The following is a 13,658-nucleotide window of genomic DNA, read 5'->3' as shown; positions in this document are numbered from 1 at the left end:
ATTTAAATATTGAATTTATATATTATGTTACTTTAATATCACAAAATGTATATAAAATGTACATCTTATTATTTTACTTTTAGAGAAATATGTTTTTTGAAATTTTATCCTTATCTAATTTTAACTTAACGTTAATTTAATACATGTACATTATAAACTATGTAAAATTTCAATAATACATATGTATATACATATATATATATATATATATATATATATATATATATAAATATATATATATACGAAAGATATAATTGGAAAACAAATTATTAAATAATAATTATAATAGTGACTATATATATATATATATATATATATATATATATATATATATATATAGTTAAAGTTTATAACCTTATTTACACTACTTATTATTCATTTGTGAGTCACTATTATAATTATTATTTAATAATTTGTTTTCCAATTATATCTTTCGTGGCTACATTTGTAATGTCTACAGAAATAAGTATGTAATCTGCCACCAGTTTGATTATTACACTTTTTCTTCAATAGCAAACCATTGTTTTGTCTTTTCTTTTATATTTAAATATTTTTCTTTTAATTGTTTACTGTTACGTCGATTCTAATCACTATTAGAGTTAAATTCTTTTTGTATTATTTACTAAGCCTTTTTTATTTTTCTAAGTAGTTGCATTACTTTTCTTGTTTTCTATTATCGACTTATATCTTTTTACAAGAGCTATTAGCTGTTTTTCATCTCTTGAAAAGTTTATTTTTTTATTGCAAAAATAATCTATATTTACTTGAATAAATTAAAATTAAAATTATCAAAATTTAATTGAGATTCTAAAAATTTAGCTACAATTAATTGGGTGAGTCCCAATTGCGCACAGACCCGATCGGATACTACTAATCACGTAATCTAATCTAACCCAACCAACGGAAATACTCTAAGCATCGGCCGCTATGATTGGTGGTGTCCAATCAGGTCTGTGCGCAACTGGAATAATTAATTTGTACGAATAAATTAGTTAATTCCCTACATTTTCTGATACACTAAACACAGGTCAAATGTGTACACCAGGAGGCGCTCGTTGGTTGAAATGCTTGCGATTTCGGAGCGCCCCCCTAGTCTGGTCAAAAAGGCCACTATGGGGGTTTTAGCCAGTAGGAGTCTGGCATAACCCTCCGCTCTTCCCCGAGAAAAGGGGGGGGGAGTATCCATGATGGATTTTCTCATGTAGAAAGAAAGGTCAAACGTATATATGTATAAGGTAACATTTATAGGTTAAGATTTAAGAAAATGCTGTAGAACAATAAAATACCCTGATCGTTTCCCCTAGAATAGAAGTGCCAACATGAGAAGTTTGTTGAAAAATAGACTTTTATTGAAGATCAACTAACTAATAACAAATTATACATTGAGAAATGCAATGAGTTAACCTACAACTTAATCTTGACGTTATGGTTAACTGACTAGAAGAGTTAAGTACATAATGAAAAACCGGGCTATAAAGTCTATAACATTTAAGTTTAATAATTTGGAAAGTACTTAATGACAAATAACTTCATTGTACATAGTGTTTTGAAAAGCTTTTGACATAACAATTAGATTTTGGAATAAAAAATTAGGTATTCCATTTGAATAAATCGATTTGACTTCGACTTTGGTAACACCACCCAAGGTCAAACTGACATGATCAGTAAATAGGTCTTTTTAAACCCTACATTTTTGTTTGAAACGTTTCTTTCGAAAATGCTTAGTTTCGAGATATTAAGGAGTCCCGGCATTTTTCAAACACTCTGTACATTCATGCGCGCATGCGCGTGTGACTAAAAGGGTGGAATAGGAAATGACAAAGATAAAAAGAAGGTAAGATGCTATTTATTCTTGAGTTTTTCAATTTTCAAATTTAGAAGAAACTTTGCTACTTTGATTACGTTTTTCAATATTTTCTTATTAATCCATTTTGAAAAAGCCTTTGCAAATAATTCAGCACATTAAAATATATAAGAAACCAAGCATAAAAAAAGGTTTATTTAGGTACAAATTAGGTTATTTTACCTCTCATCTTTTTAAACTGAATTTTATGTAATATTAACAACGTTATTCAAGATCACATTTGCTGTAATGTATTTAAAATTCTACAACATACACACACACACACACACACATAGCATTTTTTTGATAATAATAATTTTACAAAATATTAAGAGGTTTCTACACTTTTGTGTTATTTATTATTTATTACTTTCAAATTGAAACAATATCTATCGCAACACATTCTTTTTTCGCAATAGGAGCATCTTATAAATAATTAGTATTAATATTAATAAATTGCCGTATAAATTAATGTCATAAAAGCCAACACTAGATGTTCGCGTAAATTAATAGAAGGACGAAAAAATGTACTTGGTAATTTCAAGTTATACAAAGTTAAAACAATAACATGAAATTTTGTTAATATGGTTTTATAAGCGAAATTTTTATATTGAAATATTTCTTCGATAAATCGATTGTCATTCTAAAGAGCGGTGTTTAAAAACATTAGAGGTATTATTTTATGCTTGTTGTTAAACAAGGATAAAATGATATTTTTAATGAAATTTCTTATGGTATTTCTAAAGTTTCTGAACGCAGGAAAATTCTAAATCAGGAAAATTTTAAACAATGAGAAATTAAAAATATTTAATTTTGTAACAAGGTACTGTGTTTTTGTTAAAGTAAACTGATTTTTTAAAATTATTTTTATGGATAGCCATATTACAACCACTTTTTTTCTTCCACCGATTATGCAGTGCATTAGATTTTTATAAATCATGTCCTAAATAATAAATATTTTATCACTTTGAGTCTAGAATCTGTCAAACAACACTCTGACGAATGTAATCGTTCAAGTTTCAATAGAAAATATTAATTATAAACAAAGTTATTCAATAAAATGAAGGTACCATATTATCCTCTTCTCCTCTACATATATAGTATAAAATTATTATGAAAGTAGCGATATAACATAATTGTGGAGGTCTTAACTATTCTATTTTACATATGGTGGCTGAGATAACAAAATTGTTTGCGTGAAATATGTTCAGAATATTGATAAGTCCAGAACCAGAAATCATGTAGTATATTATGTAGAAGAGTCGTTGAATAAAAAGTTTTTGAATAGTCAAGAGTTAAAAAGCGTAACTGATTGAAAGTTAAAACGGAACATAGTAACAACGATGTCGATGGTATAAAGAAATATTGAACACTTCCTGACTTGAAAATTTCAATTTTTCTTTACAACAAATGTTCGAAGTATTTTCAATTTGATTCAATACACGCTTGAACACGTCGGGTCACAGATTGCTGCACTCTTTCAAAGATCTTGAAACTATTGCGACCAGTGTTACAAGCATCATAAAAGCGTTGATGTCATTTCATCTTCAGTGGCGATTGAAATTTCATCATAAACTAAACACTAAGCATTCCCACAAATAAAAATCTAGAGGGTTGAGAACAAAGAATCGTGGGGGTCATGCGGGTGTAATAATTAAACATTTTGACTTATACCTCACAATCAGTAGCAGTGGATTTGGGGACATATGGACTTTTTTTCATGTTTTGGTATGCGGTACTCGGCCTCGAAATTTGTTATCTTATTTTAAAGTTACAACCAGTATACATATACACACAAACAAATAAAAATTTAATCATTAACTTTTTAATTAATTTTAATAATGCAAGGAGTATTAAATGCCCTTATCTTATATTCCGTTTTAAAATGTTCAAAATATTTCAATTTTCTTTTATACTATTCTAGTTAAATACAAAAAGAAACAATTTTATTAACATGTGTCAAACCTAATCCATTTTAAATCGCGAATTTTTCACGCAAATCTATCGATACACACGTATCGTTCTTTTGAACCGCAGTAACTAAGAGTTACTTTGCTGTATTAACTCTCGGTAGCAAACAGAAGCCACTACCGGAATAGCGGTAAAGCCCTTAGAGTGACGCGGTCACGTCTGGCATGAAACGAGAACAGACGTTTACAACTGCGTGTTTGGAAAGGCTGTCGGCCCTTGTCATCGTCATTCAAGATCCTGCTACTGTGGGGGATTTCCCCTCGGTGCTCCTGCGGGCATTACAGGAACCCGTGTTCGCAAGGTCGGACTCTCTTATGTGGAGATTTCCGCGCGGATACACGTGTATCGTGCGTGTATTACGTGCATACGTATCCGGGATCCGCACAGAATCTTTCGGTGATCTGTAACCTTTACCCCTGTACTACTGGAGCAACGACTAAGACCGGCTTAACCATTTATAGGAAGTTCCATGTCCCATTGGCGTGGAGCCGACAGATTTTCTTATTTCAAACTAAAATCTAGCGCGAAAGAATTTTATACATATTATAACGCCTAATTAATTAGTCTTTACGAATGAATAGTTTTTATTTGTTTTAACCCGCTTTTACGTTTGTCTCTCTTTATGTATACTGAAATGATATATGTAAAAACATTTAAATTATCAAGAAACAGCAAACTTTAATTAGAAAAGATTACAATACAACATCTAATATACCTAATACTCGCGTTTTGAATTATTATAGTTAAAATTTGAGATTATACAATGTAATATAATATTAATATAATACTAGAAATACAATATAATATAATATAAATTGATAAATCGATTATATTTTATTAAACTTTTTAATCAATATAACGTAATAAATAAAAGATTTCCTACAAAAACCAAACAAGTTCATTTTTCTTTCATTTGAATTATGATGCTAATTCATTTTCACAGAAACATGAATAATTGTGTTTAACCAAGAATAGTTGAGATTATTTAAGGAATTATTTGTTTAATAGCCTGCCATTATGTAATGGCGTTAATATGCTAATATGCAATAGCTGATATTTGTTATGACATTTTTACTTTCGAATATTTTGAAACTTTATCAAGATTTATTTTTATATTTATTTCCTCATTCTTTTTGACCTTGAGCGTATCACAAGTACACTCGAATGTTTTTTTGTCATTTAATTTTTTATTTGATTGTATACATTTCCAGTAATGCAAAGTTAAATAATAGCACAGCATTTTGCTAATAAGGACTCTGATGTCTAAAGGGGCCTCTTTTTCATATCAACTTCTTATATCAAAGTAGATATTCGATAAGTTTTACTGCTATTTTACAGTACAGTTTATATGTACTATAAATTTTCAGTATTACAATCTATATGCGAAAACTTATGTGAACGTATTCTCTAAATCTCGTGAGTGAAACGATCAACTAAAAGAATAAAAATTATATTTGTGCAATTTTTGGAGTGATTTTTTATTGCATAAAATTTAGAAAGCACATACATTTGCATGTATTGTGAAAAATGTCCTTTTTACTTTTCAATTAATTTTTAATTTTCTAACAAAACACTGTTTCTTAATTTAAAGTTTTAAAATTTATCTTTTTGTACTATATTATCACTTCTGTTCCTTAAAAATCTAATGAATGACTATTATATTACCTTTGTCTTTATAAATAAGTAGTAAATGTAAAATATTCGCAAAAAACGTACAAGTCCAAAGATATTTAATTTTTTAAATAAGTTCTTATGTTTCAAACTTTGAATAGTATTTTCTTCTTAACCTTTATCGTTATTAATATTATAAAAAGAGGTAAATGTAAAATATTGTGGGATAAAGGAAGAGAAAGGTCGCTAATACTAATACACAATTTTGTTTTTAGATTATATCTTTTAAACAAAAACTGAACTAAAAATTAGTTAAATATTTTATCTCATATTAACAACAATATGAAAAGTTGTAGGTCACTAAATGAATGAATTGCTATATATATTTTCTTTAATTAATTTCAAACACATTATATAAGTATTAATAATTATGAAACGTTTCAACTTAATGAAGTACTCTTCAGTTATATATGTATACATTATATATGCATATTTTTTTAATAAAGAGCCAAGCTATATGGTTTACACATATAACAGAAGTGTGTAACAATAATTTAAAATTTGGACTGTGTTTAAAATTTTATAATTAACTTGTTATTATTGCGAGAATTCGTTGAATCAAGTAGAATATAAAATTATTTGGAATAATTGATGAAAAATTAGTGTCAATAAAATCATATCCGTGCAAATAATTGTAGTTTGTTTAGATGAAAAAAGAAATTAAACTTAATTATTAGATTGACATTAACTTACTATCTTACAGTTTACGGTTCTTGATATACGATACTATAATATGAGGAATTAATGTTCTTGCATCGTAGATTATCCACGTGAAATCTATGTTATTAGTCAAGTGGACAGCCCATTCAATGGTACTAGAATCTGTATTGAAATCTATTCGATATTTTGAACCGATTTTCCTTATAATATTGTAGATTTTTTACGAATAAAATTTTTTTGTATGTAATGTGTATTCTGTATTCAAGGCAGCAGTACATATTTCTAACATATTCTGTATTGTCAAAACGTATTAATATATATATTTTCAACACATTTATTTACAACACATTACAAAATACTTTGGAGTCCAATTTTGGGATCTTCAATGAATCTTTTGTTAGAATATGGGCGAAAAATCTTATAATGTTGCACCTTTTATACTATTTCATATGATTTTTATTTACGAGAAATACGTTATAGCTTTGTCACATCCATCTGTCGACGAGTATAAATACTACAATATGGATTGTATAGAATGAAAATTGATGTGAATTTATACACATGCATTCTATTTGCTATGTTCTATTTTTATCTCCGTTGAATTTTAATAATTTCAGTAATTTTATGTGATAATTGCATAGTATAGGATGAAAATTGATGAAAACTCAAGTGATTCCTTATTGCTATTTCCCACTCTTATCTCTGTTAAATTTTATCAATAATTTTATGTGAATTATATATAAAGAATTGAAAATCTATACAAAAATATCTATGTAAAACTTGCATTAAAAGTTTGAGGAAAAGTTATATCAATTTAGAAATGAAATCGCAATGTTGCTCCTACGGACATCATGTCGATAAATTCGTAATTCACGTAAAACATGAATAAAATGTGAAATTTCTGTTCTCATCGAAAATATACTTACTCTGTTTAAATTATGTATTTGCAAAAGAAAAATGTGTAAATTTTATTCTGACTTTTGAGAAATCATTTGTACAAACTTTTGAAAAAACCATGGATATATAAATTATGGGGTATTTTTATTTCTTTAATTATTTAAGCAGAGAGATCATGTTCTTATTTATTAATATTACAAGGAGACTTATGTCGGATATATATATATATATATATATAGTGAAAACTTTCCTCTAATCAATATAAAATTTCTGCGAGAATCGAATAAGTTCACAAGTTTTAAACTCGTTTGTTTTGTAAGTAATCCTTCGACTAATTTTCAAATATTTTTTATGTCGTATCCGTTTGATAAAGTGAACCAGTGTATACTAATTGTAGACACATTTGTTAGGTAATCTTCATTTATCCTGGCAAGGTACGACATATTAAAGTTTATTATAATGGCGATATGATTTTTCGAATTGCGTTTTTGAGAGTCATCTCGTTATCAAGCTGTGCGTGACAAAGAGAAATTACCTCGCGACGCGGCATTTATGAAGCGCCGCTGCCTGTCACCGCGCGCACCCCCCGTTCTATTTATTTTCATAGGGCTCTTTTTTTACATTTCAAGCACTCCTGTCACTCAACCGCAGTTTTCCGCACTCTTTAACAGCGGACAATCGCTCCTGTCACGGCAATACCACAGCGACGGAATTAATCGAGATTGAAAAAGTTTGATCTCGCTTTGACGTACAACCGGGCGTCCTCGAGACGACGTAATATTGATTTGTAATAGCGAAGAAGTGGGTCATGCTTCTTCATCAAAAACGTCCTCCGTCCTATGAAAAATATAACCAAGCCATGATCTCCAGCTTTGCAACACGTCCTTCTATTATTACACAGTAAGCTTGTTAACATTACTATACTACGACTGAAGAATGAGAAAGAAAAAAACTGGCTTATGTTATACAAAAGAAAGAATTAAAAAAACATTTACTTAAAAAATAATTTACAATTACATGAGATAATCTCAACCGACTTTATAAAATATGTTCTTCATAAAGTAAATGTATTTTATCCCTTTTTAACTCTCTCCCAAAATTTGAGTTTATTACAAGGAATTTTTTTTTAAAGATAAAAAATGAGGAATTTTTTAGGAAAAAAAGGAATATAAATTCATAGTATTTTTTTAAGAATTTTATTAATTTACAACAGATTAATAATTTATTTTATTGCAGATTAATATTCGATTGCATTTATTATAAATATTTTTAATTTGACGGCATTACTTTTGACTTATTCCTGAATCACTTTTATTTTTTACGTTACGCTACGGTTTCTGTCTTATTCTGCGTACTACAAAATATATACAGTGATTGTAGTTGCACTGCAAACATATGAAAATGTAGCGTGACAAATCATGCGGTCCCTTTCGCCATTGACTGGCCATTTGTACCCTAACATACGTACACAAAAGGATACAGATAGGAAATCTTCGGTACAAACTCAAAAGCCCATGTACTTGTGCACTTTTCAGGCATTATAATGCCAGTATTGTGCGCTATTTTATAAGCTAGATACATACGAATAGGTACACACAGAGTGAAGATACAACGCATCACGCCGAAGGGTGAGGATGGTCTCGAATACGAATTGGTATACATAAGAGCATCTTTTTGTACTAACAGCTTGCCACTTTGCTTCGAGATCGAATCCAAGAGAGATGCATTGTCCGACTGGTTTTATATCTTTCAACACATACGCACGATACCACGACAGACGCATATACGTTTCACGACGTAACGTGTGTGCTTTCCGAAACATGTGTGCAAGAGATATTTTATTTATTTACAAAAATACGCAACTTTTACCATAACATTCTTAAACATGCATATAGATATTTATGATTAGTAATATCAGACAATCAAAAATAATTAATAAAATTAACGATTTTTCATATCGCAAGACAACATAACACTCGAAGAATTTTAATATAAATTTAATAAGATTTAATCAAACGATTTTATATTATAAAAACAATTATAAGAATTTTCCTACATCTTTTATTGAAATTAATAATATTTTAATAAAATTCTTTATCCCACACTTTTATTTTGAGAATGTAAATTGTAAAAAAAAATTTCTTTGTATAAAAGTCATATTTTACTTATAATTTTAAGTTAAGAAAAATTATAATTTTATTATAATAGAATAGAAAAAAAAATACTATAAGAATATTCTAACATTATATGAGAATTTAATTGAATTTTTATCCATGTTAATAACTAGATAGTACTGATTTAATTTCTGCACACATCAAACAAATACATTTTCAGACATTTTATACAATAACAGATAGAAGATTCCACACTTTGTAAGATAAAAAGTATTTGGTATTTGAGATGTAAAATAATTATAAATTTAATGTAAAATAATTAATTATAGGAATTCCATATAATAATAATCTTTAATTGATATTTAGAATAATAAAATATTTCTTATTAAATAATAGAGTAGTTTCTAAACATAACTTATGTTTAATTTTTAGTTAACTGTTTATTTTTAAGTAAATTGCTATCTAATTAAAAAAACTTTATTTATAAAATATATCATAGAAAATCTCTTAATTTTTAATACCAAACTAAAATTTGTTGTCTATCATTTATTTATAATAGAATTAAAAGTATACTATATTTTTAATATATTATTTTATATATAATATTAGTAAATATCTGCATTATTTCTTTGGAAGAAGAGATGTATTTTTGCAAAAATTAAACTTTATCACAAATTTGGCAACATTGCATTTGACAATGAAGTTGGTTATTCTGACAACCTATTAACTTGTCAAATCTGACCTGACTTCTGTAATGTTTAGAAGTTATATGTTGCATGAAAATTACGAGAGAAGTTTTAAAAGTATAAATAAGTATGAAGTAACATTAATTTTTTTCCGAAGAGATTAAAAGAAAAATTTGCGAATACAAATTTATACAGATTTCATTCATTATTATCAAGATTCAAAGGGTACACATGGCACATTAATGCCTATCCATCTGAAATTAGTAATATTTTTATTTCGATGTAAGATGTGTTACGTAAACTATAAAAAATCCAGAACGTAGCTAGTTTCAAATGGGTATACATTAATGATGCTATGTGTACGTACTTATCAACAAAAATGACATTTTTTCTAAATTTGGACATTCGAGATCACTTTTCTTATATTATACGACCATTTGCTTATATTTTATGATCTATGTATTTGTCGGAAAATATAGATTGCATTAATATGTTTTTTTTATGTTATCTTTATTAGTATAAAAGATATTGTAATAGATAAACGGTCAATGTGTGCACTGTTCGCCATAAGGGTACCTGTTACGGACAAGCATATTTCATAATAATTTTTGAAAACAATACGGTGAATTCAAATTTTACATAGAACAAAATACATCAATTGACATTTTAGAAAAATATTATAATAATGATATTATCTTCAAAATTCTATTATACATCCTTAAATACAATCAGCACCAAAAATGATTAGAAACTTAACTCCAAATTTGGGGTCGTTTTGCGAAAGTAATATTTTTCTAGTTATGTTCTTATTTTAATAAATAATAATAAGAAAATTTATTCCAGATGCTATTCCGCATTTTTAAAAATCAGTAAAACGTTATAACTTTATACATGTTTATATAAAAATATATGTTTTAATTATGTTTTATCTTTAATTATGTTTCATTCTCTTCGACAACATATATATTGGTCTATCAGTGATATATACATATATATTTACATTAAGTATAAATTCGATCATAAATCATCGCTCAAATATCAGTTCCTATAGACAAAAGTCAAGCAACATTAGTGTGAAATCTAGTGACTCTAGCTGAAATGGGTAACTGCTTGGAAATTTATGAAACAAGAATTCCTGAGAAAAAAAGTCTCTGTAAATCTAATACTCCCATCATTAAAAAAAAATTAGAAATATGGTTTAATTGTAAAATAAAGCTAGTCTTCACAGAAGTGAGAAAAAATCGATTCTCGAATATTTTTTGGTTTAAATATTTGTATCTTTAGTGATTTATTGTGTGTTAGATAAAGCTCTGAGGATTAAAGTTAAAGAATTAAAAATGCTAATAAGAGTCAATACAAGATAGTCACGTGTACATATATTTTTATCAATTTAAATGACAAACGTTTCGATCCTAGTTTTGGGTTATCTTCAGTGTAGTTGAATAAATACAATAGGCCTTCAATGATTACAAATTGATAATTTCATTTTGATGAAAAGAAAGCGATATTTCGTCAATTAAATAAAACATAATTGTATAATTGGACACATCGAGGATCGTGAAGTGTATTAAGCAGACGTGTATCAGCAACGCAAGGTAACTGTCTTATGACCGTCTGTCGTGTTGGCTCTTATTAGCATTTATAATCTTTAGTTTTGATTTCGATTTTATTTAAAGTTAAGAAAACATTTATTACAATATTAAAATAAATATTTTTTGTATAATAAGTTTGAAATTTAAACTAATAAAAATGTTATACATAAATATGAGATGGCTTATATCGATTACAACGGATCTCAGTGTTGAATGATAGTTTTTACAATTTTCGGCTTATGCGAACTGCGCAACACACTTTTGTTAGACTTGAAACGCTGTTATTGCATGAAACCGGAATAAGTAATATTATTAGTTTTATTCAGTAAATTGACGAGCAACTTAATAGCTTCACACACGCACGCCCCCCCCCCACACACACACACACACAAACTTAGAAGCATTTATAGAATTTGCAAAAAACTCTAAAGAATTTTATTGCAAAAAAATAACACCGCCAGAATTCAAATCTGGATCTCTCTATATTCAGTGCAGTCATTCTACCAATTCGACTACTGAGGCATGTGAGATTGTACTATTATTATTCAGTACTAAGATTTCCTGACTGATATGGATCGTCTCATACTTATATTTGATATATTCTTATAATTTTATTTATTAAATAATATCAAATTTGAAGAATAATGGAAAATTTCTTTTGTACAAGTACTTTAAGTATACAAGATGATATATATAAAATTTAATTGCGATTCTTTAAGCTTAATTGTTTTGTATTAAATAAATTTTGTTTATTTTCAAAACAGCATCTCTGCATTGCAATGAAACTTATCAAAGTATTCATATAAAGAAATTAAAATTTGTGTCATTATTTCTTAATACATTTTTATTATAATACGATTTATTAAAATAATAATTTCTATTAAAATAATTTAATCTTTTTCTTATTAAGATAATTTTTGATCCGGCTAGAAAATTGATGCTTGCCAAATTTTTTACGTTTAAATACTATAGAAAATAATTATAATTTTTTCATAATTTTTCCATTATTTTGAAAATAGGAATGTAATATATTCTTAAACTATAGTTATACAAATACCAAATACTTTTCTCTAAGCGCAGGACTAGAATTTGTTTACATATTTCGTATCGATGTCTAATTGATCAAATTTTTACGAATGATGTAATATCATGATAAGTTAACATCAAACAGGCACATAGTTTTACTTACTTTCATATAGGAAAGTAGCGCGCAAGCGAGTGCTCGGATACCGATCGGATTCATCAGATTGTCCACGTAAAATCCGCTTCCATCGCGCAGATTAGCTGATGATCTCTAACAGGTTTCCATCACGTAGAAATATCACGCACTCTAGCCCTTGGCTAGAGAAAGAGGAGAGAAGGGAAGAGGGAGAGAGGGTAATGCGTCGTCGCGGTAAACAAGGGTGAAAATCGCTGGCCGTGGTGGAGTCGAGTCCGCACGATGAAAGCCGCGCGAACTGGGGTGTGGCGAGCCACCCCTCTAGAATTGGCGAGATTTCAGTGTCTGCTCGAAATCCACCCCTTCGTCGTCGCTATCCCCGCGCGGCCCCCTTCGCGTCCTTCCCTTCCTCTCGTTGTTCCTGCGAAAACCGCGCCGGGCGTGTCACGCACGTTGTATTGTCGTATTGTCGACAGCAATCTCGCTAAGCGTTTCACGGCGACACAGAAATCCCTCGTGCGCACGTGTTAACCTCTCCACCCACGTCACGCACACGCATACGCGCATGTAACGCGCGTCTCACGCATTCAAGAACGCATTCCCGTCCGTCCATTTCCCGTGAAAATCCCCCCTTGTCGCACGCAGCGTGCCCCCGCGATCGTCGACACAACGCTGTGCATCGCAGTGCACTTGCACTTGTCTTTATTTTCTGCCTCCTGCATCAACGATTGTCGCACGATTCTATGCACATTTGCTTGCGTTTTTCCTTTGTAGTTCTAGTTTAAATTAGTGGTTCTTCTTTGGGAAGGATAATTATCAAACTCTGGTCGAGATAACATTTTTTGTAACAAATTCTTTAATTTTCGGAAAGGAAGGTTTGCAGAGATGCCTGTTGGCATCAGTAATATTATTTCTATTTTATTTCTCAATATTACAGTTCTGATACAATTCAATAAACCAAAAGTAACGACACACATTTCGAGAGAATTAGAAATTGTATGTAAAATCAGATAAGAAATGATATTTCAACATTAAAATCTAGCTATGACCGTTTAGATTTGTCAA

Source organism: Solenopsis invicta, chromosome 11, assembly GCF_016802725.1.
Source record: "Solenopsis invicta isolate M01_SB chromosome 11, UNIL_Sinv_3.0, whole genome shotgun sequence".
NCBI lineage: Eukaryota > Metazoa > Arthropoda > Insecta > Hymenoptera > Formicidae > Solenopsis > Solenopsis invicta.
Note: the sequence above shows the minus strand (reverse complement) of the source record.